Consider the following 13,239-nt stretch of genomic DNA (forward strand, 5'->3'; position numbering starts at 1 on the left):
CCCGGTCAGGGCACATCCCCAGTTGGGGGCATGCAGGAGGCAGCTGATCAATTATTCTCTCTCATCATTGATGTTTCTCTCTCTCTCTCTCTCCCTTCCTCTCTCAGAAATCAAATAAAATACTTTTTTTTAAAATAAAAAAGAAATCAGTGGGAGAAGCTGGATGGCAGAGTCGGGCCATGTTTTAAGGGATGCTGCATTAGGAGTATACAGTTATTTATACATGTGATACGGTAAGCAATGGAAGTCGCTGAAGATGTACGGGAGGAGAGTGATCTGGTGAGAGCTATGCTTCGGAAAACTAAACCTGCAAAAATGGGTTAGGGCAGGAAAGAACCGGAAGTGAGACCCGTCAGAAAGCTCCAGCAATATGCTATCCTAAAGACTTCCTACCGAGAGGGCCACCAATGGTCCCTGGCCCCATTCTATAGAGCGCAAGAAGCTAAGTCACTCACCGTTACACTGAAAATCACATCTCGGGAATTCCAATGAAGACAGACACAGATACAGCGTAAGAACCTACTGGTCTGTCCAAATGTTTGTTTTTGCTGGGAAAGCCTGCTCCTCCCAATGCCGAGAGCGTTTACAGCTCTCCCTAGCCTGAGCCCGCGCCGTGCCCTCAGTCTGAGCAGGCCGGCATCTGGCTCTAACGAGCATCGGCTGAGAAGAGACCTATCCAGAGCACATGTGTCAAACACAAGGCCCGCGGGCCAAATCCGTCCCACCAGGCCTTGCAATGTGGCCCGCACCGCGCTGTCATCACTGCACTCCGCTGCGTTTCCATCACAATGACAGTTTATGACTGTTCAGTAAACCATTCGGCCCGCGATTTAGGCTGGATTTTAGATTTTGGCCCCTTCTCTGATTGAGTTCGACACCCCTAATCCAGAGAATTGGAAAGGAAGGAAAAGCTGGTGTTTATGGGAGGAAGGAGGGAGAATATGTTTTTCTCTCAAACCATCTAGCTCCTATTTTATAACGTTCTCCATTGCCAAAGGCATGTCAGGCCTGGAGGCCCACAACGCTTCCATAGAATAGGACATGGGGACCTAGCATGGAAGTGCCTCCTCCCGTTACCCCGGGGTGGCAGAGGGCCCTCCCCTGGCAGTCAGGCAGAGGGGCTGGGCATGCGAGAAAGGCCTGGAAGACAGAGAGGGCTTGTCCAGGGAATGCCCGCCCCCTCGCGCATGGGCATCAGGCATGCCTAGCAGGTCCTCAAATCAAGTTGCTTCATTCGACATTGATATGATGTCATGGGAACATAACTCTCGTTTATGTCCATTAGCCTGTGGCTTCAATAGACATCATTTTGCTTAAAGTTGCAGAACTTATTGACGCCCTTAAATAAGGGCTTGCTGTACATAAAACATGAACAGCCTTCCTGATGGGGGCGGGCCTTGTCCGCCTTCATACAGCCACAGGGCCCTGCACGTGGCAAATGTTTACAGGTGACCGCATAGATAATCAGTTTGATGAGAAGTCTCAACTCTTTTTGTTTTTAATATGTTTTTATTGATGTCAGAGAGGAAGGAAGAGGGAGTGGGAGATAGAAACATCAATGATGAGAGAGAATCACTGATGGGCTGCCTCCTGCACGCCCCCCACTGGGGACAGAGCCAACTACTCGGGCATGGGTCCTGACTGGGAATCAAACCGCGACCTCCTGGTTCATAGGTTGATGCTCAAGCACGGAGCCACACTTGGCCGGGCAGAAGTCTCAACTCTTGTGTGTTTTTTTTAATATATATATATATATATATATATATATATATATATATATATGTATGTATTTAAAAATCAATAATATTTATATTATTGATTTTTTCACAGAGAGGAAGGGAGAGGGACGGAGAGCTAGAAACATCAATGAGAGAGAAATATCAACCAGCTGCCTCCTGCACACCCCCTACTCAGGATGTGCCTGCCACCAAGGTCCATGCCCTTGACTATAATAGAACCTGGGACCTTTCAGTCCACAGGCTGATGCTCTATCCTCTGAGCCAAACTGGTTTCAGCAGAAGTCTCAACTCTTTTTTTTTTTTTTTTTTTTTTTTTTTTTTAAATATATTTTATTGATTTTTACAGGGAGGAAGGGAGAGAGATAGAGAGTTAGAAACATCGATGAGAGAGAATCATCGATCAGCTGCCTCTTGCACACCCCCCACTGGGGATATGCCCACAACCAAGGTACATGCCCTTGACCGGATTCGAACCCAGGACCTTTCAGTCCACAAGCTGATGCTCTATCCTCTGAGCCAAACTGGTTTCAGCAGAAGTCTCAACTCTTAAGGTACAAACTGGTCTTTCATACTGGTAAGCCCATGAGGTTTCCACGTTCAGTAAAAATCCAACCGGGAAACCAGGCGCAGGTACTCCCATCTCATAGACACTGTTGATAACAAAGCGGGGGGGGGGGGGGGAGCGTAATTTAGGGTTTAGAATGTATTATACTCAGAGACTTTTGGTTTAACCTCAGGCCCTAGTTGGCAAATCAGGCTGCAGTATCTAACACATGGAGAGAAAAACCAGAGAAAGATCAAACACATATGCATATCTGCCAGACACTGATAGAGAATGTATTATATGCCAGCCACTATTTTAATCACTTTTAAATTATTAATTCATTGAATTTAATGCTCCTAGCAAACCCAGAAGACATACTATTATTATTTTCACTTACAAATGAGAAAACTGAAGCAGAGCGTACACCCTACTTAATCTGCCCACAGCCACCCAATCTGCCCGGACCCAAGTTCTGTCTGAACTTCCTGCCTGTTTTCCGGGTTGCTACAACAATCCTCTACCTGATTTCTTCCGTCTAGGATGACAAACACTTGGTATGGCTTGAGAAGTTGGTGCATGCCTTGTTGCAGGAATAAAAATACTTGTTGAGAACGAAAATGTGATCATTTTCTCTCCAGTCCAATGCTAGGCACAGTCTGATTGCTTAATACGTGTCAAATTCCAACGCAGACAAGGGTTTGATATAAAAACATTTCCCAAGAGAGGCTGCCAGGCATGGCTTGCCGGCTCCCCTTCGACCTTGAACTACCCTAGAAGGATGAAATCGGATTTAACTTCAGGGAAGGCCTGGGAAGACGGCAAGTCGGTCTTCCATGACACAGATGCCCAAGGAGCAGCTCAGAGCGCCCAGCACGGAGCCCACGACTGAGCAGATCCCCGGCTCCTGCGGCCAGGAGGAGGCAGTCTCAGAGCAGAGTCCACATGCCTGGCCGGGACGGAATGTTCTAGAATCAGACCTCTGCCTGTCTACACCCGACTGCTCTTGGACAAAAGGGGCGGCTGTGTGTGCAGACAGCGCATGTGTGTGTGATGAGTGAGAGTGCGGCCTGTCCCGGTGACTCACACCAACGCTTCAGCGCTGAGTTCCTGGTGGTGTTTACCCCCCAGCTGCCTCCGTCACAAAGAAATCTCATTCCTGAGAGCGGCCAGCCCTAAAGATTCCTTCCCAGAGGGTCACTAGAGGTCAAAATTCTATGAACCAATAGCCCCTTAGAGTTAGGAAAATGCCTGTGGACCTTGGGCACCAAAATCCTCCAACCGGGGGCAGGACAGAGAGTGCCCCATCAAAGGGGCAAACAAGATCGAAGCCAATCATTTCATGAGAAATAACCCGGTGACCTCTGGCACCGGGACCAAACTACCAACATCAGTGAAAGCTCCATCCCGTTCCAAGCGCTTCGCACTGCCTGAAACCCTTGTCTCACTAATAGAAAGAGGTGGGTCAACCTTAAAGCTCTGAAAGGTCAGAGCCAACCACACCCTATCTAATGGAGACCATGGCAACTGAGGCAACTTCCCCATCTTGTAATCATGTCAATCCTTACTGATATGATAATCCGCTTATTACCTGCCTGAGGGCTATGGGTGTTTCCCAAAGCTGCTTAAGGGTACTGGGTATATCCCATAGCAGCCTCAATAAAAGGGATAGCAAGGCCAGAGCCTGGTGGTAGTCTTCCCACTACAGGTGGACTCCCGCTTGGCCCCCCATTTTCCCAAACTAACTCTTTTCCAGTCTCTCTCTTCATGTTAGTGTGCGGCCTCCTCCAGAAACCGGACCCTGAGTGGGCCCTGAGCCACGCGGGTCGTGTTGAGGGATCCCACACCGCACTTCCGGGATGACGTGATGATGGTGGGCACCTTACCCATCTTGTTGAACGCCAAGGCCTGTGCGGTGGTGTCCGTAGAACCAGGTCATGTGAAAGTCTGGACTCTGCCTCTGCAGGGTCAGTGGGGCTGAAAAGAAAGGCGCCGACAACACAGAGACAGCGGAGAAGACGTGAGCCCTGGCGGCTGCGTCCTCCAGACCAGGTTGCTCAATCCCCTGAACGCCGGTCTGCCCGCTGGGGAGCTGGGGGAACGACACCTGCCCCGGGGACCTGATGCTGTTGTGAAAGTGCCATGAGAGAGCGTGTCGCAGGGCACAGCACCCTGCAGTGTGCATGGAGGTTCCCCTTCCCTATAAGGGGACAGAAAGGCAGGATGCCACCGCGGCACAGTGCCACCAGCCTGCAAAGATGCAGGTGAGCCAACCGAAACGGGACAAGGCATCCGAGACAATCACTGGGTACCCAATGTGTGGGCACCACAATCCGTAATACGGTGAGAAGACAGAAGATTCGGCCTGCTTTCAAGGCGCTTACATGCAGCCCAAAAACGGTTTGGCTCAATGGATAGAGCGTGGGCTTGAGGACTGAAGGGTCCCGGGTTCGATTCCGGTCAAGGGCATGTACCTTGGTTGCGGGCACATCCCCGGTAGGGGGTGTGCAAGAGGCAGCTGGTCGGTGTTTCTCTCATCGACGTTTCTAGCTCTCTATCTCTCTCCCTTCCTCTCTGTAAAAAATCAATAAAAATATATTTTAAAACAAATAAATAAATAAAAATAAAAACAAAAAGGAATAATGTCCCACATGTTTAAAGACACGCCGGAGTTTACAAAAAGCTGACACATAGTTTTCTCACTCGGCAATGACGGGAGGTAGCGTTTACTGAGGAACGTCTGATAAACCACATCCCAGCCTCTAGCCCGGCCCCTCCTCGGTGAGAAAGCAGAGGCCAAGGTCAGCTAACCCAGTGTTTTTCAACCTTTTTTGGGCAAAGGCACACTTGTTTCATGAAAAAAATCACGAGGCACACCACCATTAGAAAATGTTAAAAAAATTTAACTCTGTGCCTATATTGACTATATATAAAGTAATTCTCTTGAATAGGAATCAAATAAACACAAAGAAAGTATTTTATAATTACTTTATTATGAAATATTAAGTAAACAAAATAGTGAAAAATCATTGTCTTGTCTGCACCTACGGCACACCAGGCCCTAACCCTGGAAGGCGTGGCTCAACCATCCAGCCCTCAAAACAACCTCATTGGCGAGCAGGCCAAATATTTTCTTTTTAAATATATTTTATTGATTTTTTTACAGAGAGGAAGGGAGAGGGGGAGAGAGTTAGAAACATGGATGAGAGAGAAACATCAATCAGCTCCCTCTTGCACACCCCCTACTGGGGATGTGCCCGCAACCAAGGTACATGCCCTTGACCGGAATCGAACCTGGGACCCTTGAGTCCCCAGGCCGAGGCTCTATACGCTGAGTCAAACTGGCTAGGGCAGCAGGCTATGTATGAACACCAGTTTTCAGCTGGAGAAACTGAGTCTCAAGGAGATGGAGAAACTTGAGCAGGTTCGCTTCCACTGATAACTAATCCAGGCTCCATGACACCTGCTCCTCAACTCCTCCTCCCTCCACCCAACCTGTCCTGGCCAGGACCCTCTCCTTCCTGTGGCCCGGCTGTCACAGGAAACACCTCTTAAAAGACGGGGCGCCTGCGCCCTCCCCAGGACTGAGGGGTGTCTGGGGCTCCCCGCGCCCCGCCCTCCTGGAGCCGGCGCTGTGGCTGCAGCCAGGCCGCGTGTTTGTGCTGCTGGGCGGGCCTGCTGTTTCACAGGAGTTGGCACTCCCACCGAGGCCTCTGCCAGGGGCTGGGTCGGCTTTCCTGTCTATCTCCTCCGCTGCAGCTGTGTTTTCAGCAGGAGCGTCCCTGCTCCTTCTCCCCTCCCCCCCTCCCTTCCCCCCACCCCGGGGAGGACCTGCTCCGGCTCCTGGACTCGCTCAGGGTTGTGCGAGGATAAGATAGCGGGTGGACCCGCCCAGGCAGTGGGTGGGCACCAAGGTGCCAAGCTGGGGGCCCTACAGGGGAGCGCCTTCCCGCACAGGCTTCCCCGAGGCCCAACCCGTGCCCCTTGGGGCCCAGGAGGCCCAGGCCCTGAGCCTCAGCACCTGCAGGCCCTCCGGGGCTCAGGGCAGCCACAGTCTTCCCGCCGGGGGGACCTGATGCTCCGGGAAGAAGAAGATGAAGAAGAGGGAGACAGAGACAACGGGGATGAAGAAAGAGAGAAACATGGAAAGGAGCCAAAACCGGTGTGGCTCAGTGGATAGAGTGTCGGCCTGCGGACTGAAAGGTCTCGGGTTCAATTCTGCTCAAAGGCATGTATCTTGGTTGCGGGCACATCCCCAGTAGGGGGTGTGCAGGAGGCAGCTGATCGATGTTTCTCTCTCATCGATGTTCCTAACTCTATCCCTCTCTGCAAAAAAGTCAATAAAATGTATATTTTTTTTAAAAGAAAGAGAGAAAAGGAAACATGGAAAGGAATGAAGGGCCGAAGACCAACACAGGAGAAAGGGCTGGCAGTCCTGCTTTCAAACAAGCACGAACCCGCGTGTTGGACCTGCTCCACGAGTATCAGTTGCATTGATACAAAATTCAATCACACGCACAACGGAGCGCATTACGGACTAAATCGTGTGCTGGCTTTCGCTACAAAACAAAGACCATCTTCCTTTCCAGTCTCCTCCCCAAAGGGCGGTCACCGGTTCTTGCCCAGGTCTCCCAGGTTCCCGTGCGGAGACTCTCAGGACGCTGTGTGCCTTAGAGCAGATGTGTACCCCCCTTGTGAGGTGGGCACCCGGCCTGTGCTCCCCCTCCCCTCCCCTCCCCTCCCCTCCCCTCCCTGCCCTGCATCCTCCACAGTCCCCTCCCCTTCACCTCGGCCCTCCCGTGACCTGTCACTCTCAGACTGTCACCCTCCGCCTCCTCACCCTCCCTCCACCTTTGGGTCTCTCTGGCCCTATTTCTCAATTTTTAACCCACCGCTCCCTGCCAGTGGGCGGGGGAGCCAGGGTGTAAATGGCTTCTGAGAACGCCATGGGGGGGGGACTGTGAAGAGGACAGTCTCTCTCAGCGGGTGGTTTGTGAGCCTCTTCATGCCGGCAGAGGCTCCGGAGTGACTGGCCCGTTCCCTGGGCTCACGTCCCGCCCGTCCCCTAACACTGTGCGGGGAGAGCAAGCCGGGCGTGTGCACTGACTCATCACTGAACCGCGACCTCCGGATTCACAGGTCAACGCTCAACCCCTGAGCCACGCCGGCCAGGCAGCTGCTAAGCTTCTTTTTTTAAAGATATATTTTATTGATTTTTTTTTTTTGCAGAGAGGAAGAGAGAGGGATAGAGTCAGAAACATCGATGAGAGAGAAACATCGATCAGCTGCCCCCTGCCCACCTCCCACTGGGGGATGTGCCTGCAACCAAGGTACATGTCCTTGACCGGAATCGAACCTGGGACCCTTCAGTCCGCAGGCCGATGCTCTATCCACTGAGCCACACTGGTTTTGGCGAGCTGCTGAGCTTCTTGGTGTGGGAGAAATGACAGGAATAGTGGGGGGCGGGAAGAGCGGGCACGTGGAAGGCCGTGGGAGCTGCTGAAACTGGAACGGGTGGGAGGGCGAGGTCAGGAGGGCTTGCTGTGCCCGGGCTGAGGCGCTGCCCTCTCTGTAGGCCACGGAGCACCGGCTGACACCGTACCCGAGGTGGGTGACGTGATTGAATCTGTTTTAGGGAATGAATTCTGACGGCAGGGTGAGTGACAGGCGGGAGGGAAGAGAGATTAGAAGCAGAAAGTGTGATCAGTAATGAGCACGGGAAAGGACATGTTAACATGTTATCAGCTCTCCCCAGCCGTCCGGGGCTGGAGCAGGGAGGGGGAGGCGAGCAAACACGCTCCTGTGGCGACTCTTATCGGAGCCCAGGGCCCGGCCTGGGCCCTTAGAGCTCAGAGCGTCCGGACCTAATGCTGCAGAACCCCAGAAGGCCATCCAGTTCTCTTAGAAGTTTCAAAAACAGGACATGTTTTAAATGTAAATGAGAATTCTAAACCAACAATACTTTTATTTTATTTTTTATTTTTTTAATATATTTTATTGATTTTTTCAGAGAGGAAGGGAGAGGGATAGTTAGAAACATCCATCAGCTGCCTCCTGCACACCCCCTACTGGGGATGTGACTGCAACCAAGGTACATGCCCTTGACCGGAATCGAACCCGGGACCCTTCAGTCCGCAGGCCAAGGCTCTACCCAGAGCCAAACCTGTTTCGGCACCAACAATACTTTTAAAGGGTGGGGGAAAGGGTACACCCCAAAACAGCGAGCTATGGCAAAGGGTCTCCCCCCAAAAAAGTTGGTGAATCTCTGGTCTGAACCCTGATGCGCCCACTCCCCTCCCTGGGGGGGTCTTCAGGGCACGGTTCCCCGCCCCTAGGCGGCTGCCCTGCTAGAGCCTCTGAGTGCCCGGACAGTCAGGGGCCTGGAACTCACAGGGCTCCAGCCTGCACCTCGTTTCCTCGTGCATCCTGAGAAAGCGCCCCCTCCCTGCTGCCCTGGCTGCCCCCAGTGCCCAGCACCACCCTGGGCTGATGATGCCAGGGCTCCACTCCCCCGCCCCTCCCCCCCAGCCCTGCCTCAGCTTCCTCCCATGCACACCAACACTTGATAGCCTGGCTGTTCCCCTCGGACTTGTCCCCGGTCATGGTCATTCCCACAGGCAGACTGCCACCTGCATTCCGAACTGTTCGATTTACATAATCCCAACTGCGTTCGGTGCCAGCTTCCTGTTTTTGCAGACTCTGGGACAAGTTTTTCATTTCATACGAAACAAGGGGGCACTCTGGCTCGCAACCGCCCTGCACCAGCCCAGCCCCTCTGCCTCCGAGGGACAGGGAAGCGGCCCTCCGTGATTTCCCCTCCTGTTGTAGAGACAGAAGCTTTCGACACACCCCGTGGTTTCCAAGGCAGGGACTTTCATGCAAACTCTCCCCTCCGCTGGCCGCTGGCTTCCTGTGAGCAGGCGGAAGTTCCGAGCTGAGTCAGAGAGTACAGCGCCCAGCAGTGATTCACTTCTGTGGCTAACAACACCCCTGCCGCCTCCACCCACCGCCTCCACCCACCGCTGCTTCTGCAGGCACCTCTGTGGCAGCCACTCCCTGGGGAGCAAGACCTGCAGCCCTCCCCGGGTTTTCTCTTCCAGGTGGTGCAACAGTGCAGAAGGCACAGGCCACGCAGGGCCGGCCTGGAGAGAGGAGACCAGCGGGGCCCTGAGTGGCGTCATTTCGGGGATGCCAGGATGCTGCTTCGAAACAAACCCCCACTCTGCTCACCCTCCCTTCCCACAGGGCAGCGACTGCTCTGAGTCTGGTGGTGGTGGTGGTCTGCCTGAGACACAAATACAGCTTACACAGGCTCCTCACGCCCGAACATGACTAATGGGACGCGTTCACTTTGGAAAACACAGTCACTTGAGAGAAGCAGGTGGAAAAGATGGGAAATGATAACCCAAAGACGGCCAGGCCAGGAAGAGGGGCAGGGAAGACACTCAATGCCACCCGCTGCTCCGTTCTGCCCAGGCCCGGGCTGGGCCATAGGGGCAGCAGCAGCAGGGAAGTCCCTCACACCTTCACCGGGACCCTCCAGATTCCAGGATTCTCTCGAAGGGCCTCGATAAACAGCTCCCCACACAGCAGCTGCTTCATGAAGGCGTGGATAAAATAAGGGGGCATGCTGTAACCATCACAACAGAGAAAGCTTACAGGTCTCCATATAGCTGTCCATCATCACGCGCGTCATCTCGGGAGGCGACACAGCTTCTCTGACTCTAGAGACGGAGGGTGAAGACAGCGCCATGGGAAACGTGACCCGGCTCCACTAACTCACGGTATCAACACATCAGATGGAAGCTAAAGAGAAAATAAACATATGGGACTACGTCAAAATAAAAAGCTTTTTTTACGGCAAAAGAAACCATCAACGAAACAACAAGAAAGCCCGCTGTATGGGAGAACATTGTTGCAAATGTTATCACTGATAAAGGTTTAATCTCCAACATCTACAGACAGCTTTTACAACTTAATAAAAGGAAGATAAATGAGCCAATTAAAAAAAATGGGCAATGGACCTAAGTAGTATCTTTTCAAAAGAAGACAGAAGGAAGGCCAAGTGGCACAGGAAAACATGCTCAAAGTCACTAATTATCGGAGAGATGCAAATCAAAACAACAATGCGGTACCATCTCACACCTGTCAGAATGGCCAACATCAACAAATCAACAAACGGCGAGTGTTGGCAAGGTTGCGGAGAAAAAGGAACCCTCGTGCGCTGCTGGTGGGAATGCAGCCACTGTGGAGAACAGCATGGAGTTTCCTCTACACATTACAGGGTGGCTGAATAATTCCTAGGTTCACTAAAAGTCAAGATGCAGTGCACATCACATAAAAATCGCCATCTTAAAGCAGGTAAGCCGCTGGGTTTTAGTGGATTCGCTGTACTGCGGGGCCACCGTGCCCTCTGATTCCATGTGCCAGCAGCACTGCAATGGCAGATGGGGACGGCCTCCCCTCACACCCACCCCTCGCTGAGGGGCCGGCAGTCCGCCTCCGCAGGCAGATGTCCGTGGGCAGATGCGAGGAGACTCCACAGAGGAGGCCATACGCAGGAGACGCAGACCCTGGGACAAAGCGAAGGAAGCTGCTCGGGAACCGCTGTGTTGGGGCAGGAGATCAGAGATCCACCAGCTCCCACAGCTGGGAGCACAGGAGCCAGGCGGCTGAACTACACGAGATGAATAACTTCTCACTCCCCGGACCACGTCCCACTCCGCATGACGAGAGCACATCCTCCCCCCCCCCCCCCCCCCGTTGGTATCCCCCCCGCCCCTACCCTATATCTCATCAACATCTTAACTTTGACTGAATGCAAACCAAGCCGAACCGGTGTGGCTCAATGGATAGAGCGTCTGTCTGCGGACTGAAAGGTCCCAGGTTTGATTCCGGTCAAGGGCATGTACATTGGTTGCGGGCACACCCCCAGTAAGGGGGTGTGCAAGAGGCAGCTGGATGATGTTTCTCTCTCATTGACGTTTATAGCTCTCTAGCTCTCTCCTTTCCTCTCTGTGGAAAATCAATTTAAATTAAAAAAAAAAAAAAGAATTTAAAATAAATAAATAAATAAATAAATAAATACAAACCAAAATTCTCCACTTTTCTCCTCTCCATCATCTCCCTTTCGCCCTCCCACCCCACTTCTGTCCTCCTAACTCACCGGCCTCTTTCATTTCCTGTAACCTACTCTGCTCGGCCTGTGCCAGGGCATGTGGTGGGCCGAGCCCTCCCCTGGAATGCTGCTCCCCTACCAGGTCCCTGGGCTCCGCCCCACCCCCACCCCCGTGCTCACAGGCCCTTCGCCTCTCCTGTTCTCTCCAGGCTGCTCAGGCGCAGCCGCTATGGACGCTCACGGTTGCCGAGACAGTACACGTGGAGTGTGACCACTCCGTGGATGTCCAGAGACCCTGGCTATGCCGACTGGGGGCCCCCAGCACACAGCCTGACACCGAGCTGGGCATTAAGTCTATGATGAACCAACGTGCTCAATTTTGGTTTTTGTTTTGTTTTGTTTAGCGATTCATTGAACTGTACCTGACATATACTTTCAGGTACATCCTGACCATTTGCTCTTTGTCTGTACTGCAAACCTATCATTGTACGTCTAGTTAACATCCGTCACCACACATGGCTACACCCAGTTGTTTTTCCTGGTGATGGCTGGGACAGACAGAATCCCTGAGAGCTCTCCAGGATAAAGTGGCTACAAGAAGAAACTTTCAAGGACCAGGAGAGTTAACAGAAACTAGGATTTAGTACTATGTATTCAGCTGGTTATCACATTGCTTCAGCCACGAGCAGAGGTTTGGCAAGAAGGAGGTTTCAGAAACAGGGATTGTCAGGCGGTGGACTTGATAAACCAGTTACTACTCATGGTCTATTCTCTCATCCTCCCCTTTCTGCTTTCAAAATGTAGGCGGAAGGAGGATCCAAGTGCATGACCTTGACGACAATCAGATAGTACTCTCTGAGGTCTGAGAGCACTGGAGGACACAGGGATAAACTGGGAGGACCTGGCAGACCAACGAGATGTGAACAGAATTCCCTCCTAATCACTTGAACGAGACAGCATTTCAAGGGGCTCTTGATTTTTTAAAATCCCGTTGAAAATTATGTAAGATCTAATACTTCAAGGTCCTTTAAGTCAACTTTATCAATAAAGGATAGGAGCCGAAACCAATTTGGCTCAGTGCATAGAGCGTTGGCCTGCAGACTGAAGGGTCCCAGGTTCGATTCCTGTCAAGGACATGTACCTTGGTTGCGGGCACATCCCCATTAGGGAGTGTGCAGGAGGCAGCTGATGGATGTTTCTAACTCTCTATCCCTCTCTCTTCCTCTCTGTAAAAAAAAAATCAATAAAATTTTTTTTAAAAGGATAGGAAACACCAATACTGCTACTGATATATTCAGAAATTCTATTATCACCGCGTTAGACCCAACATCTGTGACAAGGCAGACTCCGAAATCGACCCTGGTAGCTTCTGAGACTAAACCACTAAAAGACGTTCTTACTGGTTTTGCTGTCAGTCTGCGGAACTACATCTGATTCCACTTTGTCCTTTCTTATCAGATCAATACATTCAAGTGTATCGTGTGATAAAACCTGCCACACGGTAGCTGATTTACATGGCATTTTGGTTCTGTGCCGAAAGCAAGCTGGAAGTAGCGTTAATGGAGGGGAAGTGATGGCGTCTCCTCCAGGCAGACGGGAGGGGAAGTGATGGCGTCTCCTCCAGGTGTGAGAGGGAACAGAATTGCATTCTCCCTTCCCCCCTCTCCTCACCTCAACCTCTACACGCAGTACCTTAGTCCCACCCTTGTGCCAAGGAATGGGATCAACCCAATTGATCCCCAACATCTGATAAAAAACAAATTGCCCCCCCCCCCAATTTACAACATGTTCACTATCATGGACACAAATCACGTGTGATACACTTTGCAACTCATCCGGGC

The 13,239-nt window shown here is 51.9% G+C and overlaps 1 protein-coding gene across 5 annotated transcripts in view; it reads right to left on the bottom strand.

Annotated features, from left to right (window-relative positions):
• The window catches only part of LOC118727627 (translation initiation factor IF-2-like), a 53,119-nt gene that overhangs the window by 18,903 nt on the left and 20,977 nt on the right, over nucleotides 1–13,239 (bottom strand). For 2 of the 5 annotated variants that reach the window (XR_006742613.1, XR_006742614.1), the window contains exon 3: nucleotides 9,940–10,086. The exons of 2 other annotated variants lie outside the window; for them this stretch is intronic. The gene's annotated coding sequence lies outside the window, so the exon portion shown is untranslated. Of the gene's footprint in view, nucleotides 1–3,853; nucleotides 4,258–9,939; nucleotides 10,087–13,239 lie in introns of those variants that run through there. One more of the 5 variants, XR_006742615.1, reaches the window with a different exon arrangement.

Source organism: Pipistrellus kuhlii, unplaced genomic scaffold (genome assembly GCF_014108245.1).
Source record: "Pipistrellus kuhlii isolate mPipKuh1 unplaced genomic scaffold, mPipKuh1.p scaffold_m20_p_25, whole genome shotgun sequence".
NCBI classification, from domain to species: Eukaryota; Metazoa; Chordata; class Mammalia; order Chiroptera; family Vespertilionidae; genus Pipistrellus; species Pipistrellus kuhlii.